The sequence below is a fragment of the Garra rufa genome, chromosome 1 (assembly GCF_049309525.1).
Source record: "Garra rufa chromosome 1, GarRuf1.0, whole genome shotgun sequence".
NCBI lineage: Eukaryota > Metazoa > Chordata > Actinopteri > Cypriniformes > Cyprinidae > Garra > Garra rufa.
Genome location: NC_133361.1, coordinates 102,327,280 through 102,344,992, shown reverse-complemented (window position 1 = coordinate 102,344,992; position 17,713 = coordinate 102,327,280).

Sequence of the window (17,713 nt, the reverse complement as noted above, 5' to 3'; positions counted from 1 at the left end):
TGATCTTACACAGTATTCCATTGTTACATCATCATCATTAAACCAGGCTATCACTTTACATCTTTTAAAGCAATTGTTACACAGATCTCCCATAACAAATCTAGTCTTCTGAATAAATAACATCTGATGATAACACATGCATTCATCTTCTCTAACAGCAATACAGTAGTTCGGATTTCGTGACAACAGTTGACCTTGCAGTTCTTTTAAACTCCTATAAAATATATTATAATTCAAAGTATCGCTATACATACTTTACTTATTTATTTTATTCTTAGTTACAATGTTCAGTTGTTGCTAATGAACAGCATTATTCTTTCTTAGACAGAATAAATATATAATTACCATTTGGTCGAAATGATCAAGTCGTTCAAAGACAGACTCTGCAGTCATCATTCTGCTATGTGCCATATATTCTCTTCGTGTTGGCAAATTAAGTCTTGGTGTGTCCTTAAGTCTTGAAGTGTTCTGCCTTTATGTTACTAGACGTATGAGGTCTTATAGGATCTAGGTTTGACAACACCCACTTTATCAGGTGCATGAATAGTTGAATGTAAATTAGTGTCGGGGTTATTTTACACCCTTTTTACACTTTTTCATTATCCTTCAGATTCTGAAACAAATCATTCTTATCAGTTTTCTCCAAAATGATTAAAACCAACAGTCCAATTATTGTGATTAATATCACATGAAAATTACTCATGATCCACTTCAAATTTCTAAAGGTACTTTTTGACATTCCTCAGAAATAAAAAAGTTCCTTTTTCTTCGTATTTGTATTTTTTATTTTTAGAGACCTTACTCTCTTCAATTCCCCTTCTGTACCTTTAGTTTTCTCTGGGTTACTACTTTCTTTAAAATAATGTTTTTTAGCCACTATGAAATATATGAAATGTGGGCTAGCATTTGCATATATCGCCTTATCAGTGTTAATGGTCTTGGATAGCAACCTACTAATTCCCTGATTCATATTATTTCTGTTACTATCTTTTGTTTGCCCATCACACAATTCCAGTTTCTTTTATATCATAACAATATCTCACCATCCAAAAGAGTTTCAGATGAACTAATCCTTTGTTATGTCCAAATCACCTCTGAAACTTCTTATCAATTTAGAAGCCATATTTGGCTCATCTTCTTTCCTATAGGATTCTGGAATCTCTTCAGGAATTACCCATGTATTTATTTGTTTATCGTTCTCAACTCTTATTCAAACTATAGGTATTGGATATTCCTTCCCTAACTTCTTGTTATCATACTGTACTCTAGCTCGATAATTTCCTACTGTGGATCATTTTATTGGATCCTTAATTTTAATTGGAATTATCTTTCCATACTCACTCATTGCTACTTCTTGCAGCAAATCAAACAGCCTAAACTGTATTATCATCTGATCAGTCATCGTGTTATTCTTCGTTATCAGATTTCTCCACAACAGTGGTTGCTTTAACATTGTTTAAATTTTTACTCCTTGACTTTTAACTCCATCTCCATCTGAGAATATTATCCAATAACTGCCTTTGACTTTTGCCCTTATTCCTGCTCTGTGACTATAACTCTCATTACCTCTGCACTGCCCTGCCCATATACAGCTGATCTAATATATCTCTCTGACCGTGCAAGCTTGGTTTTTAAATTTCTTATTTAATATTTCTAGTACTTTAAAATGCTACATCCCATGTAATTTCCAATCAATATCTAGTCTTGGTTCATTTATTAAAACTATTGTCAGGGCACTCTTACCAGTATTTATCTATTATAATACTGATTTGATAAAAGGTTCTTTTCTCTTTTAAAATGCTTAACTTGTCCTAGAGCTATTTCAACTTCCCTAATGGATTGGCCATACCCTCCTAGACCGGGACATGGATTTCTTAACTTTTGCAAACTTTCATATAATGTATATATTTTCGTTTGTAAACAGCTCTTTACACTCTAATGTTTTTCATTTATCTTTTCTTGCTGTTATTCATCTAAGGGTAACATTTTATGATGTTCTATGTTAACCCCTTCTTTTTCTGACTTTTCAAGTGAATTTCTTTGTTTATCACTAAGGTTGTCAATTTCATAGTCTGGGTAAGTGGTACCTTATCCCTGTATCTTGATCCATTACAGTCAAATTTGTTCTGCTTTTTGCCAAATTCCAAAATACTATAAGTATAGCTATAGTTATCATTGTTACTACAAAGTTTGGTTTTCTTAAGCAGACCTTTTTCCATTTTCACACTATTCTGCTATATTTCCCTCTGCTCGTCCATTTTGTTTCAGTTCCCGTTATCTTGTATCATACAACAGAAAATGGAGTGCTCTGGAATCTCCCTTAGTCGTTAATCATTCGTTTCCTCACATTCCAGCACTTGCTTCTGGATCTGAAGCTTCAACTCTGAAGTTGTTTTGTGTGTTAGAAGACTTTTCTCTATTGACTGGGCTTTCTTCCCCTTCTAAAAGTCTGATCAACACTCAAAACATTCTATTATTTGTTCCCCTTCTTTGGGGGTTATTTCCAATTCATTATTTAATTGATGAATTGTATACTTACGGTGCCAGACGACCAGACCACTGCCGGTAAATATTCGTTGTTCACTCATTGCCTCTTTTTCTTGCTCTGCCATTTACTCAGACTCTAGTTTAGTGTTGAATTCTATTCTTCATTTTTCACTAAACATAGTTTCTCTTCACTTTGGTCCATCCAGAGACATATTATTATTGCTTCCTTAACTTACTAATTTCTGTCTTTCACATTTGTACACTAGAGTAAAGCTGCTCTGTTTCTTTTTATGCATTTCACTGCATTTACATTGCACTCTAGGAATAGGGTTATTTTTCTTTCTCTTGGATTTCTTTTCCAAGAATTTACTTAGTTAAAATTAAATTTCTTTTACTCCAAAATCCAGTTTCAGATGGCTCTATTGTTTGATTGCTATCCTACTCTTCTCACTATCTTATCCATTTTTAGTGTTAAACTTCTAAAAAGGATAAGCTGACTTCTTATTGTCTAACTTTATTATTATTATTAGACATTATCTCTAACTTGACATTTTATTGTTTTTCTTTCTTTGATTTTCTAAGTCACTGTAATACAAGGCTTCGTCCATATATTCATTCTATCTCACATAATTTTGATTTGATCTATAATAAGTATAATTATATACTTCACTTGCATACTGCCATTTCATTTAATTCAGGAGTACAGCATAAAGCTTTATATACAACTATATGTTTCTCTGAAAGTCAATCTTCTTACTCCCTTTGAATGAACTAAGTAGCGTAATTACATTTACACGGTTGAGGTCTAAACCAACTAGTTGTCTATTCTTCTAATGCTCTTATAATCACATTTGCAGATGCCTCTTTTAAGGATTTTGCCCAAATCCGACTTGAAAATTCATCTACTGCTATCAGCATGAATTTATTTCCTGACCTTGATTTAGGATTTAAAGGTCCAGCTATATCTAATGACCATTCTTGACTAACTCTTTCTGGTGTAATTTTACCATAGTCATTTCTTATAGTTTCCTTGTATCTTTTTTGCATACAATTTTTACATTTTAGTCCTATTTGTCTATATTTTTCTTCTAATTGGCAATATTTATATAATTGTCAGATAAAACTTTGCCTATTTAGGTTTATACTGGGATTTTTCATGTATTTTTCATGTATATGTATTTTCTAAACAGTGTTATTCTTGTTTTCTCTGACTACAATTATTCTTCTTAATTTTGCTAACATGTCTACCTCGCAGTTTCCTTGAGCTACTTCTGTGTCATCTAAGGAATGTATAGTTTGATGAATAACTATCGGATCTAACTCTCTTATTAGATCATAAATTTCCTTCTAGTTCACTATGTTCAACAGGTTTTCCACTAAATTTTCCCTATATGTCTACGTTCTCATTTATTCTTGTTTTAACATATTTGCTATCTTTTATAAGAATAACCTAAGCTTTTATTAGCTTATTTTAATCTTACACAAGCTTTTAATAAAGCTATTACCTCTGCAATTTGAGTTATTCTGAGGACACAGCTCTCGTCTCTTAACTCTTCTCCTTTCTTTACTTGTATGATAAATGTCCAATGAGCTATATTAGCGTCCACGAGAGTTTTTGACCTATCTGTGTACACTGTTATTCCTTTAAACACGTTTACTTTCATTTTCTGACATTTTTCTCTACCTCTATTTTATTTTATAGTTTGAACCTAACCAATCACTGTCATCTCAAATTCTGGGCTTTCGGATCTTTTATTTTTCATTAAATGTCCCGTTATTGCTTCATCTATGTTAATTAATATCTTCTGTCCTTGTGCTAGATCTTAACATTCTGCATATCTCTTACTAATTGCTGCTAGTTTCTTCTTGATAGGTAAAAAATTTTTTCTCTGGATTTTTCCAGCTTTCACATCTTTTACAAATTAGTATTTGTAATTACTACTTTCATTTTTTGTTATTAAATAATAACCAGTTAAATCGCAATCTAAATTTACCTTTTAAGCCTTCTTATAATTTCATCCTTTCTCCTTTGACCTAAACTTAGAATTGTGTCTTTTAAGTCTTGTAGCATTTTCTCTGCTTTTTCAGCCCAACCTAATTTACTACCTTTCATTGTAGCATATTGGTTAAGCTTTTTACTAAGCTTAAGAACTATATCCCTTACATAATTTTAAAGTCCCATCATTTGTTGTACTTTTTTAACCCTTTCTAAAGTTTTTAGATTTGTACTTCACTTTTTTTATTCTTTGTGTAATTTCTCTATTCTCTGCTGATATCCAAAATCCTAAAAATTCACCCTTATCTGTCATTACTTTCTTAATGTTCGGTTTCAATCCTGCCTCCGCTTGGCGATTCACCACTTTCTTTACAGTTTTTACAAGTTTTTCCATTGTTATCAATGATTAATATATCACCACCATAAATCTCTAATTGCTTTAGTATTTCCTTATGAATAGTTTAGTAACTTCATTACGGTTTACATATTACTAAGTTTGTTGCAATTGTTTAAAAACATAATGTGTATTACTTAAAGTAAAAGCAGTTTTTTTTTTTTGATTCTTTTCTGTTAATGGAATAGACCAAAAGCCATTCGCTAAATCTAGCTTTAGTTAGAAATCTTCCATTTATAACCTTTTAACTGTGTCTCTAGCATTACTTACATAACGTCTATCTGGTTTCATTACTCTGTTCAATGCTTTACGATCTGTAACTAGTACGTTTTGTCTAGTTTTGGTACTAATTGTATGGGACTATTTTTTATCGCAGACTTAACTTCTTTAAGTACTCCCTGTTCTACTAGCTCATCTATTGTTTGATTTAATTCTTCTTTGGCCATTTTAATTTATTGGATATTGCCTTTGAGGCTTATGTATTCCATCTATTATTTCATGCGCCTATTTATCACTTACTTTTCCACACTCATTTTTATATTTCCTATACGGAGCTTTTCCCATGAATTGTATTAATTCATTTTTCGCTTCTTCTGATCCTATCATTTTGTTTCATATTCTATTTAATTCGTGTTCGATATCTACATTTTTTTTTTTTTTTAATCTCAGGACCTTTTTTTTAGATCTCTAGCAGCTACTAAGTTTTCTATACCCTTTAACATCTTAATGCCGAATTTATCTCCTATTTGTTTCTTGTCTATATTTATATTATAAGCTTGAATTAAAATACTGTCTGTAAATTGTATTGGCTCTGTTATAGTGGTCACATCTGCTCCTGTATCCAAAAATACTCTCCTTCTAAATCAACAAATAAATGTTCTTCATATGCTATTACTCTCTGGTCACAAATGTTCCGTTTTTACAGACCAAATGTCCTTCATTGTGGTACTTTTTGTTTTTTCTCTATTACTCCTGTTTCATTCCCTACATTTGACTGCATATCTTTTTAGACTATTGTCTTTATCAAAATTATTATTATTATTATTTTTTAAATAGTTCTGTCTAAGATGAGAGATCTACTGCCTGAACACACATTAAATTTGATTCTTCTGTTTTACACTTTTGAATCACACGGCTTCTTTCTTCTGGAGTCATTTTTCTTCATCTATCTTCTGAAATATAATTTGATTTTCCAGGATTACTTCCTATGTCATTTTTTCCTATTCTTGTATTATTTTTCTCCCTGATTTTCATACTCTGTTTTTTTTTTTCTCTAGTACCTCTGTTTTTTTTTTTTTTCTCTCTCTCTGTCTAATTTGAAAATCAGTATTATATGTTTTCCCTTCACTCACTTTTGTATTCTGCTTTTTCAACAGATTAACTTTTTGTTGTTTTTGCCTAAGTATATTTTGGGATTCTTCTTTTCACTATTCTTACATGGTGATAACTCAGATCAAATTAGCTAGTCTCTCTTCTATTTATTTCTTAGCTACAGTATTCTAAAATTGCTATTAACTTATATCCGCCTGGAATATTTCATCCTACATCTCTTAATAACCTTACTTTATCTGTCATAGGTATCTCTTCTTCTATCGATAACCATACACTTAACTCTGGAACTTGATCTTTGGACGCGTTTATTAACATTTCCTTCCATTGCGTATATTTGTCCTCTGTCACGGTTAAATTCCTCACCCTCTCTATAACTGTTGCTGAAATTGCATGACCTGTACATGTATGGACTAAAGCGAGTTATAGCTCCGCAACCTAAATTTGCATTTTCTGCCGCTTTTATAATCCGATCTGTATAAGCATTATGATTTTCTCCTGCCTTTTTAGATCCTATTTGCTTTCTAACTGCCTCTTTTAACTGAAGTTCTAATAATTTTGCCTGTATATCATTTTGCTCCACTCTACTCTGTGTTGGAGTTGTAAATTCTAATCGCTTCGCTGGAGTCTCCCACATTCCGATTTCTAGTTTTGCTATAGCCTGCCGACCCCGCACAGTATTCAACTCCCTCTTTATTTGCCTTAGTTCTGCGTTTAACCTTTTTATCTCTCTAACTATTTTCTGTTAATTTCAAACCCTTTTGGCATATAATTTGTTTTCCTATTTTTGACCATTCATTTTACCTCGCTTATCTTAGTGGCAAAAGGTGACTGGCTTGCTGTTCGCATTTGCCTGTAAGTTAAATTATTTTCAGGAACAATCTTCCTAACTCATTTTCCTCTTAAATCTCTTCCTTTCTTATTACTAGTGGAATCTTTATACTTAGTTACTTTAATTTCTATTTCTTACTGGTTTTTCGGAGCTCCCTTCTATCTCTCTGTGGCAGAAACTGCCGTTCAGGGGTTTTTATTGCTCCCTTTCTCTCATTGTAAGTTTGTTTTTAATTTTCTCTATTCTTGTTGTTCATTAACAGGCTTATTTTATCCAATGCCTTTTCTACTTATTTTTTCTAGTTAGCATTCCTTTATCACTGCCATTCCAAAATGTCTAAACTGTCCTATTCTTATTAAGGTTAAGTGTATTATTTTAACCTCTCTACTAATTGCAATTTCAATCAAGGACTACATTATTGTTTTATCTTTTAATTTTGAGTATTTTATACGCAACTTCGCCATGCAGTCTGTCATTACGGCATGCATTACAAAATTCCAGTAAGGCGATCCAGTCGTAATTCTAAAGGATCCTGGACTCTGCATACCTAACTATTTTTGTGTATTTTCTATCTCTCTTTTACGCCTGTTCTTCTAGCAGTCTAGAAACGGCACTTATCTGTACGGGTTCTTTTTCAATAACCACAATTCCTCCTCTAGTTTCTTCTATTAAACCATCATACATTATAAATTCAATTTTGCCAATTTTTAATCCCTGTTTATTCAGTCTAATTGCCGATCCTGGCTCTGGCATTATTAAGCTCTCTCTATTACTATTCTCATCCTCTTGTTTTCCTGAAAGATTTCCTTCTTCAGGTTTTAAGCTAATTGTTTCCTTATCCTCTTTTTTACTACTCTCCATTTTTACCTGCTTTCTTAGCACTGTGTTACGTACTCTATTATTACTATGTTATTTTTTATTGAATAAAAATTCAATATACTTAAAACTGAGAATCACTATCTCATTTTTCTTAAACTTTACAGTTTTTAATGTCTCTGGATGGTTACCAAATTATCCCAAATCGTTTTTTCTTCTTTAAACCAACATTCTCTTCTTTTACGGCACTACTCTAACATACGCGTATTTAAGAATCTTTAGTCCTGCATACTTGTATGTTTCGGGGCCTCACCATCATTTAGTGGAGCGTCCCCCACTTGACAGTTTTATAGCCCCTTCTAAGTTTCACAAAAACTTAGCTAATCTCAGGAAGCGCTTTCCCTTCAGAGATTTTTAGTTTTGTGCGCGCACACAACCCTTTATGGGTCGTATAAATAACTCGTTTTGAATTATTTTTAGTTTTCGAGTTTCCTATAGGTTTTCCCTACCTATTAAACTCTATATTTTCGTGCCTAAATCGTATTAGCTGAGTTGAGCAAGTGATCATTGATCCTGGCCAGAAATCAATGGTCAATATGCCCCCCCAACACGTTGGGCGCCATGTTTTGCGGTGCTCAATTTCCTACACCTTCTACCTTATTTTGTTTATTCTCAGGTTAGGTAAAGATAGTCGAATCTGCCCTATCGTATAAGTAATTTTCATACTCACACCATAGGCTTCAGAAGACTCCTCCGTGGTCTGTTCAGTTCAAGTCTATCAATCAGAGTCTTTTGGCAGGCAGGCTTCTTGGTTATAATAAAGTATAATTTTATTGTCTATAGGTTATATATTTTACATACAAATACTACTATATAAAATAAAGAAATATAAAAGAAAATAAATTGCTATCTTAGTCGTTCGAAGGCTTCAATGGCAGGTCGTCATGGCAGGTCGTCTGGCACCGGAGAAGCTGTTGCAGAACCAGCATCTGATGCCCTCTTCGTACTTCAGTCTTTTATACCCAGCAGGTGCATTCCAATGTCCTGAGATACCATGAGTTTTTGGAAATCCCCTAAGAAAGTACCTATATAACCTCTCTACATCTTCGCATTCTATCTTCTCCGGATTCTTCTCCTCTGCTTCACTCTACGCCTCGTCCACTACAGAACACTCGACGGTAACATTTGAATTCCTCTTGGTCATTCTTTTTAGCAAAGCTCTTTCTAATACATGTTTGTTTCCTATCTATGTTCTTGCTAGTACATGTTATAAACCTTTTCTTAATAAATGCTTTAAAACAACAAGTATGGTGTTTTACTTAATAAACTACTTTCAATAAAACGTATACAATACAAATGTGTCGTGTCTTTCTTAATAAACTACTCTCAATAAAACGTATACAATACAAATGTGTGGTGTCTTTCTTAATAAACAACTCTCAATAAAACGTATACAATACAAATGTGTGGTGTCTTTCTTAATAAACAACTCTCAATAAAACGTATACAATACAAATGTGTGGTGTCTTTCTTAATAAAGCTAACACAATACAAGTGTTATATAGAAGAAAAGGACATACTTGCAACAGGAAAATTGCATATTTCATTAACAATATATATATATATATATATATATATATATATATATATATATATATACACATATACACACACGCACATGTATGCATATACAAAATCAAATGAATATATTGTAAAATTCACAAGCTTTCAAAGTTCTTAAAGCTTTCTTATTCATAGAGTCTCGAATACTATCAATATAAATACCTATTTCTGTTAACAAAACCATAAAATTGGGTTTTTTATTAGTAAATTTACACTTATGAATGTGAAATTTGGTCAATAGAATGAGTAAGTTAATTAAGTAAAAGTACTGTTCCTCTTTGTCAGGATAGTCAGTAAATCCAAAGAGTACATTTTCCCATAAGAGTGAACAAGGTCTTGAACATTGGATATTTTCACTAATACATTTTTGGACCTTATACCACAGTGTAACTGAGTATGTACAGTGCCAAAATAAGTGCAAGGCAGTTTCCTCATGTTCGTTACAAAACATACAATTTATATTTATTCCTTTTTTAAGTTTTTGTAAATAATGATTTGCTGGATAAAATCTGTGAATAAGCTTATAAGAAAGTTCTTTAATCTTATTTCTAAGATGATATTTCTGTGGTAACAACCATACTTTTCTCCAGCAAATCAATTTTCCATTCAATGAAGAGACCCAATGAGACAAAATATAAGGTACAGTAACAATTTCTCTTTGGAAAAGGGTACGAATAGCTCTATTATTATTCTTGAGGTTTGAAGAAAAACATATTTTACCAATATAAGATTTAGTAACATCAAAAGACACTGAATCGAGAGAAGAGTCTCTATCAATACCTCTAAATAGCATATTAGTGCCTGAAGGGATTTAACCAAAAACAATTGCAAATTCTTTTTGAGTTACTGGTATTTTATGATTAGAAAGGAATTCATCATAAGAAAAGAGTGTTCCTTCTTTATTATATAACTGACTAACCAATTTAATATTGTTGTCAAACCAATTCTTAAAAAAAAAAGAGATTTGTGTTTGTAAAGAATATTTCTGTTATTCCAGATGAAATAGCAATGAGGAGAAAAATTATGCTTGTATATTAATGACCAAGATAAGAGCACTTGTTTGTGGAAGGCAGATAACTTAGCTGGAATTTTATCTATATTATAATTACACATCAAAACAAAATTAAGACCACCGATATTTGAAAAAACATAATTAGGAATAAAGTTCCAGATAGAAGTGGGGTTTTTTAAGTGATGCTTAATCCAATTAATCTTAAAAGTATGGTTCATAGTAGTGAAATCTAAGAAATTGAGGCCACCATTCTCATATGTATTCATAATTACAGTCTTTTTGACATAGTGTGTTCGATTTTTCCATAGGAAATCAAATAGCATTTTATCAATATTTCTACTAGTAGGGTTATTCAGATACAAAGATAAGGAGGCATATGTCAGTCTGTTTGTTCTCTATTTGCAATTGAAATACCCTTAAGAGTACTTTTTTTATCATGCACAGATAATAATTGGGTTACAAGCAGAAAAAGATACGGAGAGATAGGACAACCCTGTCTAATACCTCTTTTTAAAACAAATCTAGAGGTAGTTCCATGTTTGAGTTTGATTGAGCAATTTGCATTATTATACAAGGTTTCAATTGCTGCACAAAAGAATTCACCAAACCCAAAAACCTTTAAAGAAGAAAATAAAAAATTATGTTCCACAGTATCAAAAGCTTTGTGAAAATCTAGGAATAAAATAAAACTATTTTCATCAATTAAATATGAATAATCCAATATATCTAAAACCAACCTTATATTATTTGAAATGTGCCTATTTTTCATAAAACCTGATTGAGTTTCATCTATAATATCATCTCATACATTCTTAATTCTTTTAGCAAATATAGAGGCAATTAATTTATAATCGTTATTTAAAAGACTAATTGGCCGCCAATTATCAATAATGGTCAAATCTTTTTTAGGTTTAGGAATAAGGGTAATTAACCCCTGAGTCATGGTAGATGGGAGGTTGGATTTAGACAAACTTTCATAAAAAACTAAAAGAAGAAAGGGGGCTAGTTGCTCAGCAAATAACTTATAAAATTCTGAGGTTAGACCGTCAATTCCGGGAGACTTATTATTTTTTAAGTTATGAATTGAACTGGTTATTTCTTCTAAACTAATAGGTTGGCCACACATAGCTTTTTCCATGCTATCTATTTTTTAAATCTCTCCCACTGACTTTAAAAAATCATCTGATGCTTTAGCATCATATTGTGATGCATATAGTTTACGGTAAAAGGTGGAGCAATACTCTGAAATCTCTTTAGGGTCCTTTGATATTTTATCATTAATTTTCAACTGATGAATGGTATTTAATGTAGCCTGATTTTTTTTCTAGCCTAAAGAAGTAGGAGGTATTTTGCTCACCTTCCTCCAACCATCTTTTCCTAGACCTTATAAAGGCTCCTTCAGCCTTTTTTTTTATAGATGTTGTCTAATTTGTTTTGTAATTCTTCCATATTTGTTTTATCTATATCTGAAAAGCTATTAGACCCTTTATTTAGGAGTGAAGTAATGCCAAATATAATTTTATCTTCCTGTTCTTTATGAACTTTAGCAAGATGACTGCCAACATGTCTTAAATATTTAGAAGCTTCAAATTTAAAAAGTTCCCAATTAGTGCAATAAAATTTTTCTGTATTAGCCTTTTTAAAGAAATATTTTATGAGGCGTGAAATCTCTATTTTTACTGATTCGGATTTCAATAAAGAACTAGAAGCTAAAGTTCGATGACAAACTTTAAATGTTGGCTTGGAGAAGCAAACCGGTCAGCCTTCGGGCAAAAGGGCCAGCCCAGAACACTTAGAGCTCTTTGATTGAATTGTTGCTAGTAAAAATGATATTACAATAAGTAATGCTTAGTATATTTTAGGCTAAAACAGCTTGCCATAGAGGATTTATGTGTATTTAGGTTAAAACGGCTTGCCATACAACAAGTGTGCAGCGGGTGCTTGAAAGCGTTGCTGTGCGGTTGAGCCTAAAAGCATTAATAAGCAAGCATTTAAGCTGTGTAATATATTACTCTACTATTATTGTGTTTAATCGCTGGAGTGTTTGTATTTAAATACATTTAAAAGACGTGCAAATGATGTCTTTGATGCAGATGAAGACTGAGCAGTGCATTCAATGTTAGTTAGTTAAGCCTGTGAAAAAAGTCATTTGCACTCAATGTAGGTCTTTAAAATATTCTTCTATATTATTGTGTGGAATCGCTGGAGTGTTTGTATTAAAATACCTTTAAAAGACGTGCAGTCATGTATAATTGTCAGTCGGACATCTCGGAGCTCATGTGTAACTGCTGAACACATCGCTCTCTGTATGAAAACAAAATGCTCACAAACAACTGCATTTAGCTGTTGATATTTTCTAATGGGTGGACTGAATTAAATCGCTGCAATATTGTAATTGTAAAGGCGTTCTAATTCGTGCAAATTATGTCGTTCGTCTCCATGTATACTCGTTGAAAGCAATCTGTACGCGGTGAAGGAAATGCTTAGGGTTTTCAATAAATTCGCTCAAACAGCTGAATTCAGGTCTTGATGTGTTCTAATGGGTATTTACAATTAAATGGCTGGAATATTGTAATTTTAAAGGCATTATTTATATGCATTTTCCACCGAGTTCAAAGTGAAAGTAAGTCACAGCTCGGTAACATGGTCGTTAGTGAAACTGAAAAGCTCATTTGCAGCTAATGTAGTTCTTTAAAATATTCTTGTATATTTATTGTGTTGGATCGCTGGAGTGTTTTTATTTAAATGCTTTTAAAAGACGTGCAGTCATAATTCTCAGTCGGGTAAGTTAGCTCCGATCCGTGAAAGCTCGTCTGTATAACATTTGCTGAAGACAGTGCTTTAACTTTGAAATAAAACAGATCACAAAAGGCTGATTTGTTGATGTGTTCTAATGGGTATTTACAAATAAATCGCTGACATATATTAATTTTAAAGGCGTTCTAATTCGTGCAAATTATGTTGTTTATGAGCACATACCGAGAGAGTTCGTGCTGACGGCTTGTATACTCGCTGAAGGGTGCAAGCTTTTCTTTTACAAGAACTGCTCACAAACCACTGAATTTAGCTGTTGATGTGTTCTAATGGGTATTTAGAGTTAAATCGCTGTAATATTTAAATTTTAAAAAGCGGTATTTATTTGTATTTCCACCGATTTCAGAGTGACTGTAAGTAAGAGGTTTGAGTCCCGCCTCTTCAGTGGAGAGGTATTGCGCCTCTAGATGGCGCATTTTTTCTCAGCCCATTGAAATCCTATAGAAATTTTTCATGTAAAAAAATTAATATTAAATCAACTGTAAGTCTGATCATTCCAAAAAGATATAGCAACACTTTGGTGACCAGGGCCCAGGGCTCCGCCGAGTTTGGGGCTTGTAGCCTTAAAGCTCTAGGAGGAGTAGCGTATAGAATTTTAGTCTCAGAAGAATTTTAATAATAATAATAATAAGTTTAAATAGCATAACAATATGTTGGCTTCTCCAAGCCAACATAACTAGAAGCTAAAGTTCGATGACAAACTTTAAATGTTGGCTTGGAGAAGCAAACCGGGCGGCCTTCGGGCAAAAGGGCCAGCCCAGAACACCATAGTGGATTAATATGTGTATTTTAGGTTAAAACGGCTTGCCATACTGGAATAAGTGATGAGCGCCTGCTTCAAAGCCGCGTTGCGTTGCCGTGCGGTTGAGCCGAAAAGCAGAAATAAGCAAGCATTTAAACTTTTTATTATATGGTTGAACTATTATTGTGTTGGATCGCCGGAGTGTTTGTATTAAAATACCTTCAAAGACGTGCAAATGATGTCTTTGTTAACAGACACATAAATGCAGCCGTGCATCTCATGTTAGTTAAGCCTATGAAAAACGTCATTTGCACCCAATGCAGGTCTTTAAAATATTCTTCTATATTTATTGTGTTGAATCGCTGGAGTGTTTTTATTTAAATGCCTTTAAAAGACGTGCAGTCATGTATAATTCTCAGTCGGACATCTCGGAGCTGAATGCAGCGCTTTCTGTATGAAAAAAAAAATAGTCACAAACAACTGCATTTAACTGTTGATATTTTCTAATGGGTGGACTGAATTAAATCGCTGCAATATTGTAATTTTAAAGGCGGTCAAATTTGTGCAAATTATGTCGTTCGTCTCCATGTAAACTCGTTGAAAGCAATGTGTACGCGGTGAAGGAAATGCTTAGGGGTTTCAATAAATTCGCTCAAACAGCTGAATTCAGGTCTTGATGTGTTTCTAATGGGTATTTACAATTAAATGGCTGGAATATTGTAATTTTAAAGGCGTTATTTATATGCATTTTCCACCGAAATCAAAGTGAAAGTAAGTCTCAGCTCGGTAACATGTTCGTTAGTGAAACCTATTGAACAGCTCATTTGCAGCTAATGTAGTTCTTTAAAATATTCTTATTCTTGTATATTTATTGTGTTGGATCGCTGGAGTGTTTTTATTTAAATGCTTTTAAAAGACGTGCAGTCATGTTTAATTCTCAGTCGGGTAAGTTAGCTCCGAGCCGTGAAAGCTCGTCTGTATAACACATTTGCTGAAGACAGTGCTTTAACTTTGAAATAAAACAGATCACAAAAGGCTGATTTGTTGATGTGTTCTAATGGGTATTTACAAACAAATCGCTGAAATATATTTATTTTAAAGGCGTTCTAATTCGTGCAATTTATGTTGTTTGTGAGCACATGTCAAGAGAGAGAGAAGCCTAGTGCTGACGGCTTGAATAAGCGCTGAAGGGTGCGAGCTTTTCTTTTACAAGAACTACTCACAAACCACTGAATTTAGCTGTTGATATGTTCTAATGGGTATTTAGAGTTAAATCGCTGTAATATTTGAATTTTTAAGGCGGTATTTATTTGTATTTCCACCGATTTCAGAGTGACTGTAAGCAAGAGGTTTGAGTCCCGCCTCTTCAGTGGAGAGGTATTGCGCCTTTAGATGGCGCATTTTTTCTCAGCCCATTGAAATCCCATAGAAATTTTTCATGTAAAAAAATTAATATTAAATCAACTGTAAGTCTGATCATTCCAAAAAGATATAGCAACACTTTCGTGACCAGGGCCCAGGGCTCCGCCGAGTTTGGGGCTTGTAGCCTTAAAGCTCTAGGAGGAGTAGCGTATAGAATTTTAGTCTCAGAAGAAGTTTAATAATAACTAGAAGCTAAAGTTCGATGACAAACTTTAAATGTTGGCTTGGAGAGCCAAATTGGGCAGCCTTGGGGCAAAAGGGCCAGCCCAGAACACTTAGAGCTCTGTAATTGAATTGTTGCTAGTAAAAATGCTATTACGATAAGTAATGCTTAGTATATTTTAGGCTAAAACAGCTTGCCATAGTGGATTAATATGTGTATTTTAGGTTAAAACGGCTTGCCATACGAGATTCGTGCAGCGCTTGCTTCAAAGCCACGACGCGTTGCTGTGCGGTTGAGGCGAAAAGCAGAAATAAGCAAGCATTTAACCTTTTTATTATATGACTGTACTATTATTGTGTTGAATCGCTGGAGTGTTTGTATTAAAATACCTTTAAAAGTCGTGCAAATGATGTCTTTGTTAACAGACACATAAATGCAGCCGTGCATCTCATGTTCGTTAGTGAAACGTTTGAAATAGCTCCTTTACACTCAATGCAGCTCTTTAAAATAGTCTTCTATATTTATTGTGTGCAATCGCTGGAATGTTTTTATTTGATTACCTTTAAAAGACGTGCAAATGAATTCTTTGTTGACACAGACGGATGCAGCCGTACATCTCATGTTCGTTATTAAAAACCTTTGAAACAGATCATTTGCATTCAATGCGGCTCTTTAAAATACTCTTCTATATTTATTGTGTGCAATCGCTGGAGTGTTTTTATTTAAATGCCTTTAAAAGACGTGCAAATGAATTATTTGTTGACACAGACGGATGCAGCCGTACATCTCATGTTCGTTATTAAAAACCTTTGAAACAGGTCATTTGCATTCAATGCGGCTCTTTAAAATATTCTTCTATATTTATTGTGTGCAATCGCTGGAGTGTTTTTATTTAAATGCCTTTAAAAGACGTGCAAATGAATTATTTGTTGACACAGACGGATGCAGCCGTACATCTCATGTTCGTTAGTAAAACGTTTGAAACAGGTCATTTACACCCAATGTAGCTCTTTAAAATATTCTTCTATATTTATTGTGTGCAATCGCTGGAGTGTTTTTATTTAAATGCCTTTAAAAGACGTGCAAATGATATATTTGTTGACAGACTGATAATGCAGCCATACATCTCATGTTCGTTAGTAAAACGTTTGAAATAGCTCATTTACACCCAATGTAGCTCTTTAAAATATTCTTCTATATTTATTGTGTACAATCGCTGGAGTGTTTTTATTTAAATGCTTTTAAAAGACGTGCAGTCATGTATAATTGTCAGTCGGACATCTCGGAGCTCATGTCTAACACACTGCTGAACACAGCGCTCTCTGTATGAAAACAAAATACTCACAAACAACTGCATTTAGCTGTTCATATTTTCTAATGGGTGGACTGAATTAAATCGCTGCAATATTGTAATTTTAAAGGCGGTCAAATTCGTGCAAATTATGTCGTTCGTCTCCATGTATACTCGTTGAAGGCAACCTGTATGCGGTGAAGGAAATGCTTAGGGTTTTGAATAAATTCGCTCAAACAGCTGAATTCAGGTCTTGATGTGTTCTAATGGGTATTTACAATTAAATGGCTGGAATATTGTAATTTTAAAGGCGTTATTTATATGCATTTTCCACCGAAGTCAAAGTGAAAGTAAGTCACAGCTCGGTAACATGTTCGTTAGTGAAACCTATTGAACAGCTCATTTGCAGCTAATGTAGTTCTTTAAAATATTATTCTATATTTATTGTGTACAATCGCTGGAGTGTTTTTATTTAAATGCTTTTAAAAGACGTTCAGTCATGTATAATTCTCAGACGGAGATGTGAAGCTCATCTGTAACACACTCTCTAAAGACAGCGGTTTAACTTTTACACAAAACAGCTCACAGCTGAATGTAGCTGTTGATGTGTTCTAATGGGTATTTACAATTAAATCGCTGTAATATTTAAATTTTAAAGGCGGTATTTATTTGTATTTCCACCGATTTCAGAGTGACTGTAAGTAAGAGGTTTGAGTCCCGCCTCTTCAGTGGAGAGGTATTGCGCCTCTAGATGGCGCATTTTTTCTCAGCCCATTGAAATCCTATAGAAAA